Below are 8,865 nucleotides of genomic sequence, written 5' to 3'. Positions count from 1 at the left end.
CAGAGAGGGGAAGAGACATCTTGCTACGAGCACGCGGGTTTGAATTATTAGGCTGTAAATTTCGTACCGTGATAAAAGCTTCAGCTGTGTTGTTCAATATTAAAGTTTTTGGCAATCGCATCACTTGTTTTTTCACTTCCTTTATCCCCCGCCTCAGACCTACATTCCCCTCTCACAGATTTCTGAGAAAATCTTTCATGTTTTGTTTTAATATCGCATATATACGTTTCAGGTTTCTCAGCCGCTATACAAATAAGAATGGACATATGGCAGGAACATTTGATGTTTGCAAACGGGCAGAAGATACTTGCTAACCGATTTCCGCTGTGGAGTTATATGGGATTCTCTTTTTATATATAGGCAACTTTTATGTTAGCTGGGATATTCTTGCTCACAGTTTTTAAGGTTTCGGTCCTGTGGTTATTGTTAAAAAAAAAAAAAAAAAAAAGTACAATCCATCATCCTCCCCTCCTGATAAACGCAACTTCATCGTAATGCTCTCACAAGAGTAGCTGTATGCACAACGCCTTCTTCCCAGATGAAGTGGCAAATTATTTTTTTTCTTTTTTTTTTCTTTTTTTTTCTTTTTTTTTCTTTTTTTTTTCTTTTTCCGTGGTCTTGCCATCCTACTGAAGATACTTTATTGATGCATAATGATAAAAGATGCATACTGCTAATAGATGCATAATTAACGTCATTGAAAGCTAATGATGAAATGACGATTACTAGGTTAGATCGGCAGTGTCCGAGCTCCAGGGGAACTTCACCGCAAACTTGTGACCTCCCTTTTAGTGACCCCCGGGGTACTCACAGACGCGGAAACTCTCCCCCCGCAGTCCCCAGCTAAAGTTAATGGGTTCGACTCGCTGCCTCTCCTTTATTTGCCAAATATTTACATCACCCGAAGTGGTGATGACGTGTCTGTTCGTGCCTTCATCACCTCACAGTGGAGTTATTCCTTGTGGGTAACGCTTTGGGAAGGGTTACGGGAGCGAAGCGTCCCCCCTGCCACAGGTGGGCTCCCAGGCCGGGGCTGCGGTACGTGCCCCCGGCTCCTGCGGGGCTCTCCCAGCCTTGCAGGGGCAGAAGCCTTCCCCGCACATCTTCTCGTGGGGTTTCAGACCGGGGCCGTGACGGACTTCTCCAGGTCGAGTCCCTGGACCAAGGATTTGTCGAGCAGAGGACACGGGGAACCCATGTTACATCCAGCTGTTTTTTTTTCTTTCTTTCTTTTTTCTTTTTCTTTTTTTTTTTTTTTAATTCTTTTTAGGGGGGCGGGTTGGCAGCGGGCTGCGCCAGGAGATGACAGATAGTCCCCACACACTCGGCAAGAGAAATTGCAAAGAAATATGGCTTTGTGAAAGTGGATGACAATTGGTAATTACTGGCAGGCAGCGAGGATCTTCCTCACAATGGGAAGGAAGTGGCTCTGAGCAAGGATACTCGGTCGCTGGCACAACGGCAGTAAAATCTGCAGGAAAGCGGCCTCGGGTTGCGTGCAAGGGGACTGCGGAATTTCTTCCTTTAGGTATCTGTGCTACAAGACCAAGGGGCATGCCTGACTAGCGACTAACCTTTATTGTTTAGCCGCTCGTTATTTCGCATGTCGCAGAGGTTGCTACGAAACCACTCCCTTTTCTCTGTGCCATTATTGGACTAAATATACTTTGGCTCCTGGGACGTCGCGAATTGTCTTCAGAGCGTGGGAACCTTGGCGTGTGCCCTCGGCTCCGCTCCGACCGCTTGGCACCACCATCCCTCCTTCTCCCCGGGTATCTCCCCGGCTGCCTGTGCTGGGCTCGGCCCCGTCCCTCTTGCCCCGGAGACAATGGGAGAGCCTGGCCCATTGTCTCCAGCTCCGTGCACACCCGCGCGTGGATTTGGGGGCACAAGGTGGCAGTGCCAGGCTGTGGCATCTGGGCAAGGACGGCGATGAAAAGGAGAGCCGGTGCGCCCACCATGAAGTCCCTGCCCCAAATGAGGGGTCTTGGTTAATGCCCCACGCCGCCCTGCCCAGGTGTGGGCAGCTGGAACTGGTGGCGTGCTGGGTCAGTAAGGACCGACTCTGCTCCTGCCTTTCCCGAGAAACCACGAGGCTCAAACGCAGAGGTTTAAGTCGATTCCAGAGTAAATAACCTCTTGGAAGTACAGTCAGCTGTCGTGTATTTAAGAATCGGATTCAGCCTTCCACAGGGCCACATATGTAACTGCTTATCTAGAGAAGACATAAAATACAATAAGCTTTGGAAAAATTCATGATTCAGCAAAAATAAAGGGAGTAATATACTCACCCAGAGATGCAAGTTATCAGCTAGTGTGCATTTGGCTGGTGTTATGTTTAAAGGAAAACACTGTATAATTCCTATTTAGAGAATGTGTTCACGGTATGGACGGAAAAACATTAGTTCCATCTAACATGAAGAGTAGCAAACGTCTGTTGTTATTAAAGACAGCACGTAATATATATACCTGAGAAATGTACTCTAGGCGCTAGAAAGCATTTTCTAGACCCCGGTTTTACTAGCTTTTTACCGAATAAAATTTTAACAGAAATGCGTGTGCGTGGTGAAATGTAAAGCTAATTGGAGAACACGGGATCATATCACGGTATCGGGTAACTTTCTGCTGGGAGGTGGTTGACACAGGCAGCACCCACGGCATAAAGCAAGGGCAGTTCAGTGCTGCCGAGGACTCAGCCGAAGCCAGCTGGCTTTTTCTGCCCCGAACCCGCTCACAGAGCCGTGCAGATGGCGCCTTGCTGCTCGTGGAGCGCTCCCCGAGGGCTGTCCCTATGGGATCCCACCCACGAGGGGAGAGGGCTGTCGCCAAGCACGAAGAAGGATGTGCTTGGGGGTGAGGGAGGGTGATGGGAACCCCATCCGGGGACAGAGGGGTGCCCCAATCCCCTAACTCGATACAAGCACAATGTGCCAAGCAATAGGCATGGGTGTGGCCGTGCACACAAGCTCACACACACCCCGAAAGGGCTGAGGTGTACACGGCACCCACTGGGGGTGTGGGCTCTTGCACGCCGTGAGAAGACGCCTCCCGTGGGCACCACAGGGGTGCAGGAGGGCGGCCGGCTGGCGGGGCCAGCAGCCCGGCACAGGTGTAGCGGTATAAAAGGCCCAGCCCCGTGTTTGGGGCCGCAGTCCAGCACCCTTCAAGGCCGGCCGGGCTGGCTTGGCAGGGATTTCGGTGGGGCGGGGAGCTCCAGGTGTGTCGGGCAGCCGTGCCCCTGCTGCCTCCCATCCGCACCGGGCTGGCCTAGGCAGAGCTGCCCGGGGAAGGGATAGGGATGGAGATGGAGATGGAGATGGGGCTCCCAAGGGGAAGGGCAGCCACTTCTGCCCCTTCTTCCAAGCCCTGGGACAGTTGCAGAGTTTTGCCAGATGCAGGGTGTTGTATCTGAGGGGTTGTTTTTCCCTCCGCAGAGAAGATCCCCACCCGTGCTGAGGGTGTCCTGAGAAGGTAAATCTCTGCTCCTGCCAGAGTGTGTGAGCCCCCGGCCCTTGAAGGGTATTTTTTAAGATAGCCGTGATTATAGCCCCGCGTATGTACAGTCTCATCTGAGCAAAGGACTGGAAAAGTGAGGAAAAAGAGCTGTTAGACAGACCCAGACATTAGAGATAAACTGCCTCCATCAAGTCAACATTTTAATCACTAAAACTTCTGAAAAGGCAACCAAAAAAAAAAAACTCTTGGAGAATGTACTCAAACAGCTGTCTTCCAGTAAAGGCAAACATGTCCAATATTTCCTGTATGACTTTTTTTCTCCCTTTTCTTTCTTTCTCTAGATACTGCGCCCAGTTGCCTTTAGCACTACAAGCCTCGCTGTTTCCCCTAGGTGAAGATACGGCTTTGGCGTCTGCATCCAAAAAAAATAAATAAATATAAAGACCCTGCAACTTCTCCAGGAGACAGCAGCGTCCACTGCTGCCACTGAGCCCTCCTAAAGGGACGCTGTGTACATGTCACGCTAGTACAGGAATGCTATGGTGAGAAAGGCTTTGTGGAAATGCTTTCTCCCGCATTGTTAAGGAAAGAGCGACTTCAGCTTCCCTCCGACAGCCTTTCAGAGGGAAATAAAAACGGTGCAAAGTGGGCCTGAAGCTCAGGAAGAACTTTTTTTTTTTTTTTTTTTTTTTTTGTAATGAAAAAGGTGGAGGGATAAGTTTAATTGTAATCAGGCTGCAACAATACACCATGTGATCATGTGGTAGCAATTATTACAAGCTCCCAGCAGAAATAGAGAGAGGATATGCCATTGCAGCTCACTGTAGCCTGGGTTTATTTTCTTTTTCAAAAAAATATGACCTACTGATATATCTATCAGGCGAAAAATGATTTTACCCTCCAAACGCTAAATCCTGAAAACCGGAGGATAGCCCAACAGTATCAAGAAAGATTAACTCGACTATCGTTGTATTATCCATTGCTACTACCCGGCCGTACTAGAAAGTTTTTAACTGGAAGATGTAACTGACCTGATAAAAACTGCTGAAGTGGGTATCTACTCAGACAGCCTGGCCTCCTCGTTATCAGAATTTGTTAAGACTAAAATAAAAATGTTCTCGGGTTCCTTTGTGCGAACGGGGATAGCTGATTGCGAAGGAATCCGTCTGTTTGCATGGCAAGGCAAAATTAATTGAAATTGTAGGTGGGATTTATCACTGCATTCAAGCAGTCTGCGGCTGACAGAGAGCCTGCAAGGGCTTCTGTTCATCGGTGCATTTACACAACAGTCTAAGGGAAACATTTTCTGCCAACATGTAACGACAGATTTCTTGTACTTTCATCCGCCAAATACAAACAGAAAATAATCTCAACCCCCCTTGAAATACGCTAGTGAAAATATTACAAAAAATAAAGTAAAATAAACAAAACAAACATAGAAAAGAGACCTTGTCGGTGAGACAGAAATCAGGATCATTCCCATTTTCACTTTAAGCACTTGAAATACCTCCTGCGTGTTTTCTAGAAATGAAACAAGAAAAATAATACAGAGAGGAGTGATCTGAGAACTCGCTCCACAAAAATTACTCTGTGTCCCACACTTCGGGCAAAAGCAATTCCATTATTTTCGAGCACACCTTACTTATAGGAGGTGGCAACTGGAAAACTGGAAAGTTTGGGTAGAATGAAGTAGGTAGGTCTGTACCTACTGTGCGGCTGAGGGTTTTTGTGACGCTTTTTATACCTAGCAGAAATGTGGGATTAAGTTTTTCGCAAATCTTCCCGGCGTTTTCCCTTTCTGCATTTCCTTTTACGAATTCTTCTTATTTTGCAATTATCTCGGACCCCCCCAGCACGCAGTGGGAGGGAGAGAGTTAAGATGTCCTGCGAACCCTGCTCGTAAAGCTGCTCAGTTCCATTAGAAACACATGAATATCCTGAAATACAAAGTGTCTTTAAAACGGACTCAGGAATGTTTATCTCAATCCTTGATGCTTTAGAAATTATGGACGAAACCAGCGGTGACAGTTCGCGTCCAAATTAACCTTCTGGCAGGTAAATTTCATTTGCTCATGAAAATCAAATTCGATTAAGGATCTCGCTCCTGCTATCATTTTACTCCTGCATCTTCCAAAAACTTCTGGACTCTGAAGGACAGAGAATAATATTAGTAACTAAGATCCTCTATCCTCTCTATTATCAGCGAAGATCTTTTAGCGGGTTTAGAGGGATTTAACTCTGCGACAAACACATATTTTCAGCAGTCAGTCACAATTTTTTTCTTAGTGCTCATTAATTAGCTCTAAACAATGGAGGGAAAAGTAAGAGTGGATTTCCTCTGACTACGCATTTTCTTCTGTATTCGTACGATTTTGATTATCCTACAAGAAATTAAAGCTCCTCTCAGTGGGGCACTCCTGCAGCAGGAACGTTTGTGTTATCACACAATGGGCTGCTTTTTAAGAAAGCTGTCTAGATAATCTGTGCCGACAAACTCGGTTTTTGCAAAACCTGACATTAAGCCGAACGTACTTTTTGGTAGCGTAAGCAAAGAGAAGTTGTGAGGCCTCTTCAGAAAAATGAATGGCCATATTCCTGTTACGTAGAGAGATTTACAAATCGTTTATATTTTCCCGTTTAAGGCCAAAATCCTGCGGTCCTCCCTGTGGCAAGGCTATCTTTGGCTTCGTGGCTCCAGAAGCACAAAGTGGCTTGTAAGGGACAAATTCTGCCCTTGCTTACACCTGCGAGGTGGGTCACCACTCGCAGTGCAGCCAAGGGACGAATATGCCACTAAAGCACATCGCAATATCTCACATGGGCACTGCGGTGAATCTGAAAACCAGTTTAAAACCGCCTGGCTCTGAAAGGATTCTGCACCTTTTAAAATCCTCCTGCGGATCACTGTTGTTCATCCTCTTGCTCCCTGAGGAATTAATACTCATTTTAGGGGAAACGACTTAACAGACGTATTTCTCTCCGAGAAGCTTTACAGGCTACGTAAATACAAAGTGGTTCGGGGGGTTGCATGAAATCTCCTGGAAAATGCTGGCGCTCTATCATCATTCTGTATTTGCCGTATCTTAATCTTACTTCACACGAAAGGGGGCAAAAAAGAAGAAAATCCTACTGGTCTTTCTGTTGCATAAATGGAAGCCTTCGATTACCAAGTTAATTTCCCAAAATTAAGTCTTTGTAGACAATGGCCAAATCCAATCGGTGGGTTCAAGTAAACTCTTCCTTAGTTTTGGTAGATTTAGCTAGCACATCTCCAAGCTTGCTTTGCGAAAAATAAAAGCTCTTCAAGAAGTGGTAGAGAATGATGTATGTTCAAGGCGGGGGGGGATAGGCTCAAGCATATTTTTATCCCTGGTGTTCATTACAGGGTCCATGATTTTCGAAGAACATCTGTTCTGCCCGATGCCTTCAGCCCTCCCGGTTCCTTTCTGATATTTAATGGCAGATACCCATTAAGGCGGGAAGGAATTATAGCCTCATAGATGGGGAATGATTTTTTTTTTTTTTTACGAAAAAAATAAATAAATTTGACGAGGCTTTTCTCCTCTATCGGTGTCAATAATTTATTAAAAGTCAGTCCTGACAAAATTCGGGAAGGAAAACAAACGCATCAACTCTCTTATCCGATAATAACTTCTTTTTTGGGGCTGCACACGCACCCTGCAGATGCCATTTTGACTATTTTGAGAAAACGGTACCATTACAGGACTCCCACCCACGTCACAGCAAACAAGGGAAGGGTAGAGCTGCATCACCGCCCTTATCAGCACCGAGAAGCATGGCCCTCTTCCCTAACGAGAAATAGAGGGAAAAGACACATGTAAGAGAGAAAAGAGATCTCTTTAATCTGATCTCCCTTCTCCCTTTTGCACACAGAGCTGGAGCAAATCCAAGTGGGTAAACACAACAAAAAAACAACCACCAAAACTCAGCAGACCGGATGCCCCCCCCTCTCCGCTCTTCCCCCCCCCCTCCACTCCACCACTTGTACAGTTTGCACCGGGTCTCCGAGCGGCAGTTTCACATGGCTTCTCCCTCCCTATGGAAAGAGGCTGGAAAAGTCGGGGCAGATAAGCGAGAACCGGAGCTCCACTGCTGCGAGAGAGGAGAATTAGTTCGGCTAGGGGGGCGGGCTGGGGGGGGGAGGCGAGCTGGAGAGATTGCAGCTCTCACGGCCACCCGATTTAACAAATCAGACAGATCTCCGGGCTGTGAATGACAGTTCTCACATTGGCTAGACTGCAACTTTCAACTTGACCTTGGCCTCTAGCCGTGTCTAACCCGTATGTAAAACAGCGCTGCCCCATAGAGCAGCCTCCCCTTCCCCCTTCTCCCCCCCGCCCCGCTGCAGGGCGATTTTGAGAAGCAGCTCGAGAAAGCAGGGAAAAACAAACCGGCCCGATTCGTGCCAGTCAAGCACAACGTTTGGCCGGGGGAATCCACAGGTTTCAAAACTGGAGCCTGGAAGAAAGGGAAAAATATGCGGGGAATAAATATTTGCTTTTGGCCATGAGGAAGAATGCGGAAAGGAGTACGCTAAGGCAAAATGGGAACCGTTTATTGGCTACAATGAAGGAAAAAATGGGGCTAAAACATTGCCAGATTAGCGGGGGGAATGACAGCGACTCCAGGTATCCCAGCCCATCTCACGTAAAAATCGCCTGGAAAAATAGATGGTCGCCTCTTTCTCAGGGCTGGCAGATCTGCCGGCTGCGATAGGCAAGGAAAAGGCTGCTCGGTAACAATGTACGTCCCGGGACTACTCTGCGCTCGTAGCAATGCGGGCAAAACAATGCTACAACGTCAATGGGAAGCACAATAGTCTAATAAATACGCCGAGCTGTCAGGCACAAAACAAAGCAACATGCAACTGCAAAAATTAGTTTTCAGTATGGCAGCATTTGGGGATGTTTTGCCCGCACACTTTAGGGCTGAGAGCTGTTAACGATGAGACGAACGCTTCTTTGGGTCAAGTTTATTGAGAGCTCCGTGGCAGAGCACTGCGGGTTCAAGGTTGGGCGCAAATAGCTGAAAGCTGGGGGAAAACGCATCCGAGCCGGTGGGAGGTGCGGTGGATATTAAAAGTGGGGGTCATTTCGCCCCATGAAAAATGCCAGTGTTTGCCGTGAAAAAAGAGAAGGCGATTTCTTTTTTTTTTATTATTTTTTTTCCTAGTCTTCGCTCGCATAGAAGAATGGCCTTAAAAAAAGTAAGCAGCCCATAAACCATTTTTTCCCAGCACAAAAAGGCGCCGTGGGTCCGTCCGCACGCTATACAAGCCGACGTGCTATTTTACGGCCAAAGAAGATGCAAGGCGAACTGTAGGCCCCGGCTTTTATTATTATGATTACAGTAACAAATAATAGAGCAGAGTTACGGCGGAGATCCAGT

The 8,865-nt window shown here is 47.1% G+C and overlaps 1 long non-coding RNA gene across 1 annotated transcript; it reads left to right on the top strand.

Moving 5' to 3' along the window:
- Positions 1 to 3,013: 3,013 nt before the first annotated feature.
- Positions 3,014 to 4,640, top strand: LOC137851693 (uncharacterized). Its single transcript, XR_011093365.1, has 2 exons — positions 3,014 to 3,471; positions 3,798 to 4,640. It is a non-coding gene; the product is annotated as an uncharacterized lncRNA (long non-coding RNA).
- The last annotated feature ends 4,225 nt before the right edge of the window (positions 4,641 to 8,865 follow it).

The sequence above is a fragment of the Anas acuta genome, chromosome 2, assembly GCF_963932015.1.
Source record: "Anas acuta chromosome 2, bAnaAcu1.1, whole genome shotgun sequence".
Lineage (NCBI taxonomy): Eukaryota > Metazoa > Chordata > Aves > Anseriformes > Anatidae > Anas > Anas acuta.
The sequence above is the reverse complement of the archived record's forward strand: the minus strand, read 5'-3'. Positions and strand labels throughout refer to the sequence as shown.